Here is a 16,120-nt window from a genome sequence, read left to right on the forward strand (position 1 = left end):
CAAAATACTCATGCACAGTTTCTGACTAATAAGAGAAGAGCTAGATCATGGTCAAATGGGGTCATAGGCAGAATAATGGGCTACCCCCATCCATACTAATATCCCTTTACTTGGGAGTTCCTCCCTAGTTACTGCACTGTACAAAGTGTCAGCATGCATACTATCTTTTCTTTACTTTTACAATTATTCCACAGATTTAGATTTAATTTTAAACTTTTATAGAAAAACACTGACAGTAAAGAGATTTGATGATGCAATGACAACATAAGCAAAATAAACCTTTCTTCATTTAAAACTTTACGTTTATTGAAATTGCATCTGGTAACCCATTAAACTACGACATAAGTGCTAGAATTAATAGTCAAATGACATAGAGTAAAGCACTAATTAGTTTATCTCAAGTGTGCAGGAATTAAAAAACAAGTGTGTAAAACATTTGCTAACAGCTTCAAACAGCTGCAAGATACAAACATTCCTTTTCTAGGGGCAGTCCAAGAGTACTGTCTGGTGAAGTGGCCAGGTCAGACTCACAGTAGACAAATAAAGGCTGAGGGAATCAAACTTCAGAAAGCAAATTACAGCCTTACCCATTTGTGCTAAGTATTAGACAAACTGTTGTAGCCCAATAAAATGCATTTCACTCCCCATGTGCCTTCAAAAAAACAGGTTAAATTAAAAATGCATTCATAGTTAATATTTTAATATTAAACTTGTTGACTTCATGCTGTCCAGTTTATTCACAGCTGAATAATAAAAACATGCTATTAACAGTCAGCACGACAAGTAAGCCAAGGATCGTACCCAAAGAACATGGCTCATATAATGAAGCTCCTGTTTGCTACACTAGATTCCTTCCTTTACCCATAACTTCTCTGGGATCCAGGACACACACACACAAACATACACACACACATACACACACACATACACACACACACACACACACACACACACACACACACACACACACACACACACACACATACACACATGTGGCCATCAATAACAGTCCCTTGTACAGCTACATACATTCAGATGTCTGACTGCAATACAGTGAACAAACGAATACATAAATAGTGATCAAGAAGTGTATTTCAGCTCACTGCTGTGAGAACAATGTAGTGCATACCATTGCAGCCTCCCTCAACCCATGCCCTCTCAACCTCTTAGTTCAAGAAAAAGAAATAAAGACCAAAAGTCAGAATCAAATTCTAGATATTTCTCTTATATCTCATCAAAACCTGTGTGGTGTGGAATGGCACACCACTAGCAGCTTGCACACATCTTACATTCCAGAGCATATTCTGAAAATTAAATTTATAAAGCACAAGAAAAACAAATATAAATATTTTCTGAACAATAAAAGCTATTACAACTGTACAAATGGTAATACTATCAGTAAGAAGTATTCTTTACAGTGATAACAGTTCATTCATAGTCTTTTCCATAAATACTGTAATATATTATAATGCACAAAAATCCGCAAATTATATTTTTTGCAAACTTTCATAAACACATATGTATATCTTCAAAACTGTACAACATAGACATATATGGTTAGAACATTTGGGTTAATCCAACATAAGATTTCACATAACAACAAGAAATTCATCTACAACACCCCTTTTGGAATGTACCTCACAAGACATCTGCAGCAGCTGAAAAGGCCACAGAAGTACCTCACAAAGAGGATTACTGGCCTCAAACAGATGCCCTAGACTGACCATCTCAAAAAACTCCAGCTTTACAGCATAGCATATCACCTACTCCGAGGTGATCTCTGCCTAACATATAAAGCTATGTCAAACCCAGAGCTGTTTGACATGCTATATCTAAAGAAATCCCAATCCCTCTGAGCTACACGCTCTAGGGACCTAAACCTTGTTACCACAATAGACAGGACATGCTGGAGGGATGGATTCCTGTCCCAGAGACTTCCCATACTCTGGAACAAGCTACCCATCTATGTCAAAGTTCCTCATTAGCACTCTTCAAGAAAAATCTTGATAAGTGGATGGGAAATAGGAAATACATCCTGGGGTCACTTCTGTGGCTCTGCTCGACAGGGGCACAGGAAAATAACTTTCTTGGGTGGCATAAGCCAGGGAACCTTGCTGGCTAGGCTTACTTAGGCCCTTGGGCTGATAGGCTAGTACCTACCTATGAACCTATAAGTGCATATTCATTGAGATATTTACAGAAAATATGAAAACATATGCTTACTTGTATAATTAGTAAAACAAATAATACTGGATATCTATCAAGATGGGCAACTTACAGTGCAAATGTCAAAGACAGTTTTCTTCAACAACATTTAAGGTTTCACTTAATGTCATTCAACAGTTTGTAGTCACTCAGTTTTTGAAGTTTTACATATATACATAAAACTTGATTATTTTCATTATTAGTAGCAAACAACCAGCAATATTTTCAGTATAGTGTGATATAAATCAGCATTGACAGTGAATTCTTGACATAAAGAAGGTGCTAGCCATCAAAATCTCTCAGGGAATTGCACCATTACAGCAGGCATGTGTCTGTCCCCACAAATTTAAAAGTGTCAAGTGTAACACTAGGAAAGGAGATCTGTGTTCATTTCTTATTCAGTTTTGTCCCAGCAACAGCATTCTGATTGAAGGCCTCCCTCCTCCCATTTTTGGGCTTTGTGGAGAAAGGTTTAACCTTAGATGATGTAGAGTCACCACCTTTAACTGACAGCTGTGCATAAGTCAAGACAGCACTGCCATTTCCCCACCCACACCTGTGCAAATTAAGATAGTGTGCATTCTAATCTACATAATCGCAACCTTATCTCCCTTAATATGCCTTATAGAATGCAATACTGCCCCACAGCATGCAATACTGTCCCACTCCTCCCCTTCTGTCTTGCTTTAACTCAAAATTAACCCCTTCCTCCCCCACACTAACCTGTGGTATATACAGCTTTCATAAAACATCCATAAAACCTCCCTTAATTCTCTTTTCTTACACAATCGTTCAACTTCCTCAACTTACACTCTCTCAGCATGTCTTTCATTTCTGATCCTTCATTTTCCATAGCAATCATTTAATATAAATATCATTTCTCAACCACCACTCTGACCTTCTAGTGTCCAACTCTGTTTCAATCTTAGACTTTTCCAGACCTCTCCGTTTCTCCTTAATCTCTGCCATCCATTTCTTTACTCCTACCAGCTCCCTGTCACCATCACCAAACTGTTGAAGTAACCACAACTGACACTCTAAATCTCCCGCTTTAGCCCAACTACCCCCTTCAAGCTGCATTCACAGCATCTCATTCTTGCCCTCCAGACCTATGACTGTCTGCCTCATTTGTGTGGATCACCTCCATTGCCAATTGTTAGGCCAACTAATCTGCTACCAGTCCTTCCAGTGTCCCAAATTCCATCACTGCTCCCACTTTACTAATCCTCCATTTTCAGTATATTTTTCCATGATATGACCTCAATTAGACACAATTTGTCCACCTGCCCCAAAGTTTCCTAATCTACCTAAATTCCATCGTATCTGCTCTCTTGCTTCCTCACATCTCTTGAAAATGTAAACCCTTGTCACACCTCCTTCTTCTCTAGTTGCAGATTAGTCATCTGAATCTTTTTTCATCACTTTCCATGGTACCTTCTGATATTCCACTGTAAAAGTTTGTGACCTCGAAGAATATGTCTCACTCTGGTTCCATAACCATATTAAAATTCTGCCTAACTATAACCAAGTCTCCCTCTTCTGTTATTTCTCCTATTTGCTGTAATCACTTTTTCACAGCTTCCACCCTATCCTTGTTTGATATTTATTATATCCCTAATATTATCCCCTTACCCCCCCCCACACACACACACTCACCTTCCCAGTTCCTATCTTCCCTCTAATTCCTTCACTTTTTAAACTGCCTGCCATCCTTCCTTTCCATCATCAAAGTTTTCAACACTCCTAACACCTATCCACACAAATTCCTTAAGTTCTAAGTTGTGCACTTCCCTCCTCCTCATCTTCAACTCCTGCATCAATACGATGCCCTTACTTTCTATTTTCAGTTTACAAATATTCATTCTTGATGGATCAGTATTTTTACCCCACCACATTCCACATCCATATCCACAAATCCTCTTACTCCCACTTATTGCCCCCGCCACCACTCCTTTAGAGCTAGGCATAGAGGTCCCATCAGTAAGGCCAGAATGCTTACCAGCAGACTTCCAAAATAACCAGTGTCAGAAAAGATGACCCTGGCCCTATTCTGTCCCCTCCTTATGTTACCCCTTTTAACCTAGCCCTTTCTCCCTATAACCCTTTCCTTATCCAACTACCCAGCTTCCCCATTCCTTGTCATGTTATCTACCATACATATGCTATCATGATCTCACACTCCCCCAAAAACTACTGACAGAGTAACCCTGTCGTCTGCAGTCAAGCCTTCTGAAAGAATACTACTGCCCATCTGGCATCCTTTTCTGCACTCATTACTTAGGAAACCTATTATCCCACCCTTCCTCCCTAGTGTTCAACAAACCCAATACATACATTTAGTAGAGTAAGCATAACCACCTCCAACATTTGGACAGAATTTGCCATTCCCTACTTCACACTCCATTAATCATACAAATTCCCTGAACACAACATTCTAAAGAAGATATGGATGAGAAAATATCAGCTTAAATCAACAAATTACATAGTTTTAGCTTACATATTCACTATTAGTAATATGTCAGTAACACATCTGAAAACTATTTTAAACAAATAGCTTCTGTAGATACAGCCCTCCCATAACACAGCTGCTTAAACAATGACCCCCAATTAACAACTGAAACAGATGTCTTTGGTGGCTCTTTTTCTTTCTCATTATAGCACAGTCCAGCATTCATCTCCAGGTACTGTGAATAATTGTTCCTGTTACTAAAACCCAGCAAAAACAGAGTCATATCCAGAGTGATATCATCTGTAATCCTCCATAGATAGCCATTCTTTTCCCCTCCCATTCAGCATTTTGAAATATCCATTCCATAATCCATGCCAAAAAGACAGTCAACGCTTGAAGATTTGGCCCAGTATAAAAAAAGACATGTCTTTAGTCTCCGACCTACTGGACGGTCATTGCCACCCTCTAGTCATTGTCCTTAAAACAAAACTTCTTACTCACCATGTCTCATTCAGCTGTCCATGGCCTAGATTCATATCATCAGAAAAACAGCTAGACACTGCTATGATCTGCCACAATTCTTATATATATGTGTGTGAAAATGAAAAAACATACAATTGGAACTTTTCAGTTTAGCACAAGCAGTAAACAGATTTACCTATGAGTGATCAAAGCATGCCCGTTTGACTCAACAGTTTCTGAAAAATATTGAAATTGATTAGTCAAAAATACTATAAAAAACACAAAACAGTCTTGTTTTCCAGGGCCCCCCTGCATCCCCTATGTGGTGGGGGGTGGACACCCCTGAAATTATATATGTATTAACAACATGGTCTCACCACAGTGGAAAAAAGGGAAAACTCCCCAAGAAGTGATCCGCTGGCTCATACAATATAACACATTATGGTAAAACTCAAAGCAATATTATGAACTAAAAACAGCCATCCACCAATGTGTCCATAATCTGTAACTATGCCAAGCAAAGGACCCATTCCCCCAAACCCTTGTCTCATAGCCATTATTGTGGTATTCCTTTTGAACATGAGAGAACCACAGGTCACACCTTACCTATATTTCGATCATGCCTCTCTTTTGTTGTGATCTTTCCCCTCTCCTTGTGGAACTGACCTGACTGATAGGCTGCCCTATTCTTCAAGGCCTGCAAAGGTCACACATCTGCATCAGGGTACTGGACTTCAATGATCCTTGTATACAGCTCCACCTCCTTAATTCTAACCTCCTTCCTGTTTCTGAGTTAGCAATCTTAAAGGGACTGGTCACCACTATACTACCTCTCCTTCTGAGCTACCACATTTTAAAGTGTCAGCAACCCCTATGCTATATGATCCTCCCAGACTAGAAGCATCATTTTGGGGAACAGCAGATATACTTCACAGAAAAGCCCATTTCCGTTCACATGGCTGCAGCCCTGTTGATGCATGATCTTAAAACTGAAGGGCTGGACAGTAAGTACCCTTAAACACAGCTTTGGGTTGTTGCCCTTTTGTCAGTATAGCCAATGAAGAGAAGGGCATGATCTGTAATAAGTCTAAACTTCTGTCATAAAAGGAAATATTTAAACTTACTGAGAGCCTCACATAATGACTAAGTACTTACTTTCTATGGCCAAATGGCATTCTATTGTATTACTGAGCACACTGCTAATAAAGCAAGTGGGGAGTTCATCCCTACCTGCAACCTGAGACATAATTACATAAATGCCTACATCTGAGGCATCTTTGTATTCTAGAGATTGTTTTAAAATGTCAGGTCCCCTGACCATGGCCTCTGAGCATAACACATTTTTTAGCTGCCTAAATCTTTGATCCATTTGTTCACTTCACCTTTAGCGGAACCCTTTCTTTAGTCAGGTAAGTCAGGGAGCAAATGATGTTGACACAATCAGAAGCATACCTCTGAGAATACATATTCAGGCCCAACAAAAATCTTTATCTTGCCTTTTTAGTGCTTTGCATAGGCAAATTATGGATTGCTTCCACTTTCTTTTCATCCCGTGGTTCCACAATTATTTGGTTATTACATTGCATTAGTGGCAGGCTTTTCAAAACATAACTGACACTTACCTTGAATAACCATAAATCCAGGCTGGTGCAGAAAATTTAAAATGGCTTGAATGTACTCCAATCTTCCAAGAAAATTGAGACATCATCAAGATATGCTGCTGTATTTCTTGGATGGGATTTGAAGATGTATCCATTAGCTTCTGGAATGTTTAAGGTGGTCAGTGTAGAACCAAAGACAGCACATTATAATAAAACATCCCATCAGTGGGAAATGCTATTTTTCTAATATCTTGGGCTACTAGGATTTGCTAATAGCCTTTGATTAAGTGTAATGTAGATAGAAATGTAGCTTCACCCAGTTTCTCAATCAGTTTGTCCATTTCATACATAGGATATGAATCAGTGACTCATTATTGAAATGTTGACATTAGCAATACTAAGCCCCGAAAGGTAAATAATAAATACCAAAAACCAAAAAAGATACAAAACTCTACAGACACCTCAGACTTTGGGACTAGTGCAGTGGGAATATTTTACTCACTTTGGGATTCTTTTATAAGTCCAGGTTTAAGTATTTTTTGTACTTCATGGAGGAACTAATTGATTTTGCATTTAAACTATGTAGCTGCTTAGGCTGATAATAAGGTATTTCCTTTCATGTTCAGACATCGCATACCACTCCTTCAATGAATACTACATTGAAATAACTGTTCTAACACCCAATTAAAATTCTCCATTTCCTTAAAGAAATGCCACCTAGTTTTTTTGTATTATCCCTGAACACCTGACTGTTTGATTCTTTCACTTACAATATGTTCCTATATATCTGCCTTTGCTATCCCTGCTTCCATATAATTTTTGCTCCAGCCCTCCGAGTTGCCTCCTCTTGTGTTTCTGCTCTTTAGATGGCTTCTTTACCTCTGTTTTTAATACAGTCAGGAAGGTGTATCAAAGAGCATGTGTATGTTTTGTGTTCAAGGGGCCTATGATTTGAAAACAGCCCACAATTAATCTTTATCTGCCACTGGCAAAATGTATTTTCTTTGAATGTGGGTTTCAATGCTGTTTTAATGAATGTGAGTTTCAAGGGCAGAGAAGTTTTAATGCTAAGTCTATTTTCATTGCGAGACTGATTGTTTGTTTAGTAGATATCTATTAGGGTTTATGCTGTAAAATATAAAATAAAACTTTCAAATTAAATCCATATCATCGCAGAAGTAAAGCAGTATGCACATTACAGTCTTTATGGCAAATGGGATGAAATAACCAAAGAATGGGACATTGGAATGGCTGCAGGGGGGATGCTCCATTCGACCATGATTTTGTGAGGGGGGGAATGGCAGCAAACTCAGACAGCCTCGGCTGAACTATACCTCTCAACTGTCCAGAATTTTGCAGAATGAATAGATTTTTGCTTCTTATTTTTGGTTTGTTCCTCATAAAATTTGTGGTTTTCTGCCAAATCATTTAGGAATGAAGTCAAACAGGCAGACATTTGAGTTTCAGATTTCATACCTTTCAAAAATTCATACTAACGCAAGACCTACTACTATTCTATTATCTTTCTAAGTTTATAAGAGCAATATTTAAAATTTGTCTTTATTTTTGGGCCTGTGTCCCACTTCTATGTATGGCTTTGTCCAAATTTCTTGCTCTGGTTGACAGGTATGAGTGTCAGAGCCAGCACCGTCAGCCAGAGACATTTTAAACTGTGACCTACTTGTTGCTTTCCACTCCCCATTGTAGTGGCTCTGGATGTGTCCAAGCAAGGCAAGAATCAGTTGTGCAGTGTAAGTGTGCAGAGTATTCCCCCATCCAAGGTAGACCACAAGTATGACCGTGGCTTTTCACGTGTCCTTGATTTTGCAGAATGTTCTGGTTTTCTGTCATATTTTTATACTGTTGATTTATGCTTCTTATTATTCAGAAAATGCATGCTGTTGCAGTGCCCTGTTGCTCTGTATTAAAGTAGCAATGCTTTAATGACCATCAAGTAAGCTTGTCAGAGATTGTAAGATGCAAGTAAGCTTTAATGAGCATACTGTTAAAGATTTACCAACATTGAAAGCCTTTACATTGTTGCCATGCAGAGAATATTTACATAACTAGATAACATATAAACCTTAGGTATTGAAATGCATATGACAGTATTTGCAATAAAGGACAGGATTACAGTATTTTCAGAAGCTCATTACATTTGTTGGAGACCTGTAGTTATCTTTGCAGGCTTTACCCGTAAACTAAACAGAATGCCAAGCTATCATGTGTGGTCCATAACTTGTGCAGTAATCCTTTAAGCAATTTATCTTGAGCTTGTTTCTTGTTCGCTGTTCATTTTTTACTTTTATCATGTGTTCTCCATGAAACAAGTAGATAGTTGTTGTCAGGCAGCCGGTCTTTTTTGGATAAGAAACATTTTTACAAGTGGGGGTATCACAGAGATTGCTATTTTCAGCGTGTTGCTTGGTAATTTTATAAAGCTGAATATAAATTATAATTAGAACTGCAGTGCAAGGAGAAGTGGTTTGAACGGAGTGCTGCTTGTTTTTTTTTATACTTGATTTTGACTGACATTCCAGTAATGTATTTAAAAAGCAGTTTATTTTTTCATGCCTCACAACTTTTGTGTTTCCATCTAGATATTAAGTAAGTTGTCATGTAGCCAATGCATTGAAATATTTTTTTTCTTCTACACTTCATTTTGTCTTGATTGGACTCTCGTAATGACGGTTTGGCACCCAGGGCAGCGTATTTAATTAAAGTTCCAGTTGTTGTGGTTTTGAACATAGCTCCACCCCTTTCTAGTTGGTCACACCCCTTCCCATTGGCCCCACCCATTCAGCTGTCTCCTGCAGCCCCCCTTTAATTTGAAGTCACCAGCCGCCACTGCTTCATCCCTAACTGCCTGGTGTTGGGACACTGGTATTCAATATCAATTTAAATTCACAGTTTTTAAGTTGTATTGAATTAAACTGGTTTTAGCATATAAGTGAAGAAAGACTAAAAAAGTGCTTTGCTTTGGCTAGACATATGGCACACTGTGGGGGAGTAAATACCTTCCAATTTTACATCTTAGAATGACTGGAGAGTGACAACTTTTCAGGTGACTGGGAAAATCATTTATTATTTAAACGATCAGTTTGGCAGTTAAGACTTGATGCCACTAGTAGTCCAGGTTTAAATGAGGCTGCTTCTATCAGTAGTGTGTCAAAATACAAAGCCTCTATTCTGTGATATAATGTGACAATGGTTCTAACTATTCTTTATACCTGGATCATTGTTTGGTGCAGTTACTTTAAGAAATTTGGTGCAATGGTGTTACATTGTTGCAATGATGTATTTCCTGTTTCCATGACATCTATATATGGGGGTTTGTTTGGATCTTTTATTTTGTTTTGTTACAGGTTCTTACAAATGGTTCTGAAGATGTCTAAATAGTTTTTAGATGAAAGCACTTAACCTTTTATTATTTTTTATCATTAAAGTTACGTCCTATAATACCGCGGCCAGTATATTTTTCATGTAGGCTTTTTTCGTACTTTATAACATCCTGTGTGGAATTCTTCCAGATTTGAGTTTGGATATAATTATGACAATATGTCTATATTTTAGGAGTAAAAATTATTTTACTTTCTATATCTTCCTTATTTTGGCTTTATGATATGCTCAGAAACCTTAACTTCTCTTAGAAACATACTTACTACAGAAATTTGTAGACGTTTATACCAATCATTTCAAAATATTAATGTGATACAATTGTTCTGGTTTCCTTTCTACCAATTGTCTTCCTTTAAAATTCACTTCACTTACTTTTTCTATCACTTCTGAAGGCCCTTACCACTTTGCCGTATATTTGTTTACTGCATTTAGTATTAATACAAGGACATTGTTTGAACTCTTTCAGGAAATCATTTTGGTTATATGTTCACTGCTTTGCCCGCTATCCTTTACATATGTTCTCTCATTACAGTCAGAGTTGTTAATCTGTCTTACAGGTATGGAAAATGTCCACTAATGCTTTTAAAGGGGATGCTTTCTTCCTTCCATGTTTCTTTTGATATATTTAAGAAGCTGTGGGATGTCTGCCATACAGCAATTCAAATGGTGTGAAACCATTTGATGCTGAGATCCTGCTCCTACAGCAAGAAAATAAGGCAGATGTCGGTCCCAGTCTTTTCCTCATCTAGTTCAATAGCCTTTCATCACTCAGATGCTAAAGTTTTGTTGAAACATTCAACTAACTCACCTGATTTAGGGCGGTATACAGATGTCCTGTTTCACTTAAAGCACAGGAAACATTCATGTATCACTCTGGACATGAGTGAGGTGCCCTGGTCAGTAAGAAAACCTTCAGGAATTCCTCTCCAGGAGAAAAGTATTACAGTTTTTCTGTGCAATTTAAATTGATTCTTCACTTACTGCCTCAGAGACTTGTGTTACATAATAAAAACTACCAGGACTGCCTGATGGTCATTATTCATTTTCACAAGTGGACCCTCGATGTCCATTGCTATTTGTTCAAAAGGGATCTCTATGCAGAGCAAAGATATGAGAAGATTCTTAAATCCTGGGTTGGGGGGTGACCTTTGGCACCTAGGACAGGCTGCACAAAAGTTCTATGTGTCCTTCATAATACCAGGCCAATAACAAATAGTCAAAACTCTAGCCTTTTTTTGCAATTGCATATAGTTCTGAAAGGTTTTGGAATGAATAATTGACTCAGTGTTGCTTCACTCCCCTTGGTTACAGTGTAATGTTACTGTATCATCAATGTATGGTCATTTCTTAGCCCAAGGTAGGGGCATCGTGACTTCTTTTTTCATTTTACCATTTTATCTGCTGGAGTCTGGATAAAACTCACATTCCCCTTGACTTCCTGTATGAACTCCCTTCATTATTTTAAGAGGAGTCCTTTGATATGATTGTACATTGTAGATTTAGTTAGCCCTTCCAGGCAGATCTAAATCTTGGCTCCTTTTGTGTCTTCTAGGCATACATTTTTATCTCTTTGCTGGGGTTAAGTAATTGCGGCAGTATCTATAGTTCTTTAAACTGTAAAATATTGGCAAATAATTACATAACACACACACACACACACACACACACACACACACACACACACACACACACACACACATCTAGGGATAAGTTTAGAGAATTGGCAATATATCAACCAGCATATCATTAGATTGTTATTGGAAACTGTGGTCACCAACAAAACCCCATATGCACACAGGTCAGACAGGCAAACTTTCTACAGAAGCCTCACAGTCCAGAAGATAAATCAGAGGATCAAGCAGTTTGAAGCAGTAGTTCTAACCTCTGTACCATAGTCTACTAAACAGAATAGTAGAAATGCAGTCTACATAAGTGAACAAAATTGTCTTACCTTTCGTATGTAGGTGGGAAAAATTACAACATGAACTCAAACATGGCAGAGTTTTTCAGAGATGTATAAACCATCACTAATAACCAAAGCAAGACAGTTATATATTCAGAACACTTGGATTTCATGGTGTACAAAAACTTCACTCATGTCAATATGATAGAAGTAGTAGGAGTTAAACTGGAACAAGTGTTATTGCCCATCTTCAGAGCCAATGCCCAGAACATTGTATGCTGTCTCCTCTGTGGCACAGATGGGTCTTTGATTAGCTAACATACTATCATTTCCATGGCCAAGGCATTGGCAATCATTACCATGTAGATATGGACACAATATATAAATAAGTTGAGATGTGTTGCCTACTCATAGAATCAAGGGAGATGCATGGACTTTCCATCTTTGGTGGCACAAAGGTTTGTGCATTATTAACCATCATTGCTATGGGAACCATTCAGTGTCTGTAGGATCACACTAGGAATTCTGCAGGTATCAGCCATATGGATCCTACACTTGCTCCCTAATGTAATGCTGCAGCAATTGGAAAAGCCTTTGTGGTTCCATGAACAGCAGGGGAGAGAAACAACACTCTGCAGGTATATTACAGTATAACCTTTTCCCTAAAGTTTCATGAGATATTTGTTACATCCATGTCACCATCAAAGCCAACCCCTCCCAACACATGGCACACATAGTGGTACACAACAGTTCTGTAACCAGTCTATCGGTACATGCATACCTTGTGGTGCAGAGTATAAAAGCTGAACCCCAATGTACCTGGAAAACAGATGTGCACAGGTTCATGCTGAATGACTCAGTTTCACATGCAGAACACTGAATATGTGACTACAGCTGCTATTACTAACGGGGCATATATCAACTATAGACAGTCAGGCAGGTGTCACCAGCCCATCCCCCAAATTCCAGCCCCATGAACTATGAAGGTCTACTTACCCATCCTCTAAAGGCATACTAAAAATCCCACCTCCCATGAGCATCTTCTTTGCTGGTGTTCCACCTACTGTGGTGGATCTGTCCTTGTTGAGGCCATCTTGACACGCAGAACATTGGTGACCCTTTGGCACACTCATACTAGTGTCCTATAGTGGATGCCTGTAGCATTCATATCCTGCACCACTCCTTGCCACACTTGGTTCTGAAACCCCTTTGAATGTTTTACTTGTGTCCAGGACACACATGCAATATCCACATGGGGTCTGAATTAACACCTAGTGAAATCTTCTAGCCACTGTTGCTATTACAAACCTATAACAAGATGTGTGCATCTGTAGCTTACATATGCCAGTGTATATGTGTGTGTGTGTGTGTCTGTGTGTATATATATGTGTGTGTGTGTGTGTGTGTGTGTGTGTGTGTGTGTGTGTGTGTGTGTGTGTGTGTGTGTGTGTGTGTGTGTGTGTGTGTGTGTGTGTGTGTGTGTGTATGTTCGTGTGTGTGTGTGTGTGTGTGTGTGTGTGTGTGTGTGTGTGTGTGTGTGTGTGTGTGTGTGTGTTTGTGTCTGTGTGTATATATGTGTGTGCGTTTGTGTCTGTGTGTATATATGTGTGTGTGTGTGTGTGTGTGTGTGTGTGTGTGTGTGTGTGTGTGTGTGTGCGTGTGTGTGTATGTTTGTGAGACTGCCTTTGGCTGCTCATTCCTGCTCCCTTCCTCAATTTGCTGGCTGAATAATCCTCTTCTATTGTTTTGTGACCATTCTTGCCCTGATCCATACTAACAGCAGTAGCAATATGTATGCTATCACTGTCCACTTTTCTCTATCATTGCACTGATGGTCAGTGGCCTGTGCACATCTTGTGCTTCTCCCTACCATGTATACTTAAAGTCACGCTATGGCCTATATGCAGAGGCCACTGTGTCTTCTGTAGCATGCTTTACACTCTGTGTGCATAGGCCATAATCTGGTCCTAAACTGGAGATCAATCATGCCTTTGTGCTGTTTTGCCTGTGTTCCCTGCCATAATGAGCACACCAACCTGGACAGGTACCTGCCTGCTCTCATGCTCTATTGTCTGTTATGGTTAATTCACCCCCCACTCCCCCTGGCAACTGAATATGTACCAGAAAGGCCTTGTGCTGTGTTTTCTATCATGGTTAACAACTCCCTAGCTGGACATATACCTGTCATGTTATTGTACTCCTTGTCTGCTGTGGTGAGTGCCCAGCCTTATGTGTATCTGCTGAGCCCTTGATGTTTGTTACTTTACACATATCTACACGTTTCTCTTTGTGTTCACTGTTGCCATCCACATTTCCCAGCATCTTGTCTTCTTTCACTATGCTTATATCATACTTCAGTGTCCTTTCCGGAGAATTCCTGATTCTTGAATAGCTGACCTTAGTGCAGTATTCCACAATGTGGCAAATTAACTTTTTATTGCACTGAAATGGACGTTATAGTGTGATGATTATGCTAATAAGGGAATATAGCATGATTGCCTCTTATTTGCTATCTTAAGACTTTTTACTTTCACACCCAGGCAGGACTAATATGCTTGTCATTATCTGTACTGGGACTAATGACACTTGTGCAAATTATGCTTGTGAATGCAGCCTGTAAATCCCTTATTTACCCAACTCTACGCAACTGATACCTTTGCTAGTGAACCATATCTGCCTAATGATGCCAAACATGGAACTGGGAGCATGAGGCTAACATTTTTCTCCTTTGTGAAGACTAGTAGATTGAACATGGCCCCTTCAGGGGCTGGTTTCAATAGTAATCCTGCATGATGCAGTTGAAAGACCAAGATATTTCTATATCTGCTGCATGAAGACTATCAGAGCTACCTGCTGAGCCATTATGATGGCCAATTATATAAGGTGGATGCCTGACATCAGCTTACCTGGGTGATGAGTGATGACCGATTCCAATGGCATCACCTTCCCTGGCAAGTAATGCAGGCATTGCTATAGCAATCTGCCAAGGTTCCACCCTGTTCTGCATTGTTCGAGGGAAGCAGAGGTTACGGAAAGTGTACCAGTCTGTTTGTAATCACTGTATTGCGAATAAGCAATGCCTCGTGACTTTTGGTTATGTTGATTATATGACTTCTAGAGCTAATCTACCAGCAAAGCAGATTAAGTAATTAAGGTCAACTCTTCTCTTTTAACAAAACTAGAACAATGTTATAATAAAACAGCTAAAACATCCAAGCGAAAATCATCACTGTCTAGCTCTGAACCAACTAATTCTGTTGGAATTCCCCAACTATCAACATTTCAACCAACTTAAACTGGCCTAAAGCATACTTCGCCACCCAAACAAATGTCCAGCACTGAAGACAGTAATGCTGTGTCACTCCCTATCTAGATCTCTCAGGTTTAAGGCACATATATTGCTCAAGTCAGTAGACTAAACACTAAACAACAACAAAGTGGTACAAAGTATTCCTCATATGTATTTAAATGTTGGAATACCCTCACAAATAACTTAATACAAATCATAAATCCAAAATCCTCAAAGCACCCACCTCTTAGATTCCAACCTATGCTCCTGCCACTGTTGTCCTGGCTTAAAATTGCCACAGCTCTATCCATCTGTCCTCCATCTGTAGTGTCCTTTTGGTCTTCTTATATAATCTAATTTTCTGGGCTTTCATCTAAAAGCCCAGTAGCTCGTCATTGCTATAGTAGAACTGAAATGTAACTCTGTGGAATATAATGATTTCCAGGATCTATTTTTTATGTTTTTTTTTTCTTTTATATACTAATTTTTGTATCTTGTATGTGATAGATAATATTTGCTGCTTTGCCTTATATTTTATTGTATTGTATTGTACTGTATGACATCTTGTAAGATTTATTAACTGTGAAGCTTTTCACCCAGGGTCTCTGATGAAAAGGGGTCTGTCATAGCCCAGTCAGCTATCCTGGTAAACAAATGCTCACAAATAAATAAATAATTATAAATATAATGTGATCAACCATAAAATGCACAATGTTTCTGTGACAGAACTCAATAGTTTAAAAAAAAGGGCTTATCTTTGTACCATTTGTAAGGATGAGACTAACAGGCAGCATTTTAGGTTTGAAGTGATG

The sequence above is a fragment of the Protopterus annectens genome, chromosome 3.part1 (genome assembly GCF_019279795.1).
Source record: "Protopterus annectens isolate FY-2018-M chromosome 3.part1, PAN1.0, whole genome shotgun sequence".
Taxonomy (NCBI): Eukaryota; Metazoa; Chordata; order Ceratodontiformes; family Protopteridae; genus Protopterus; species Protopterus annectens.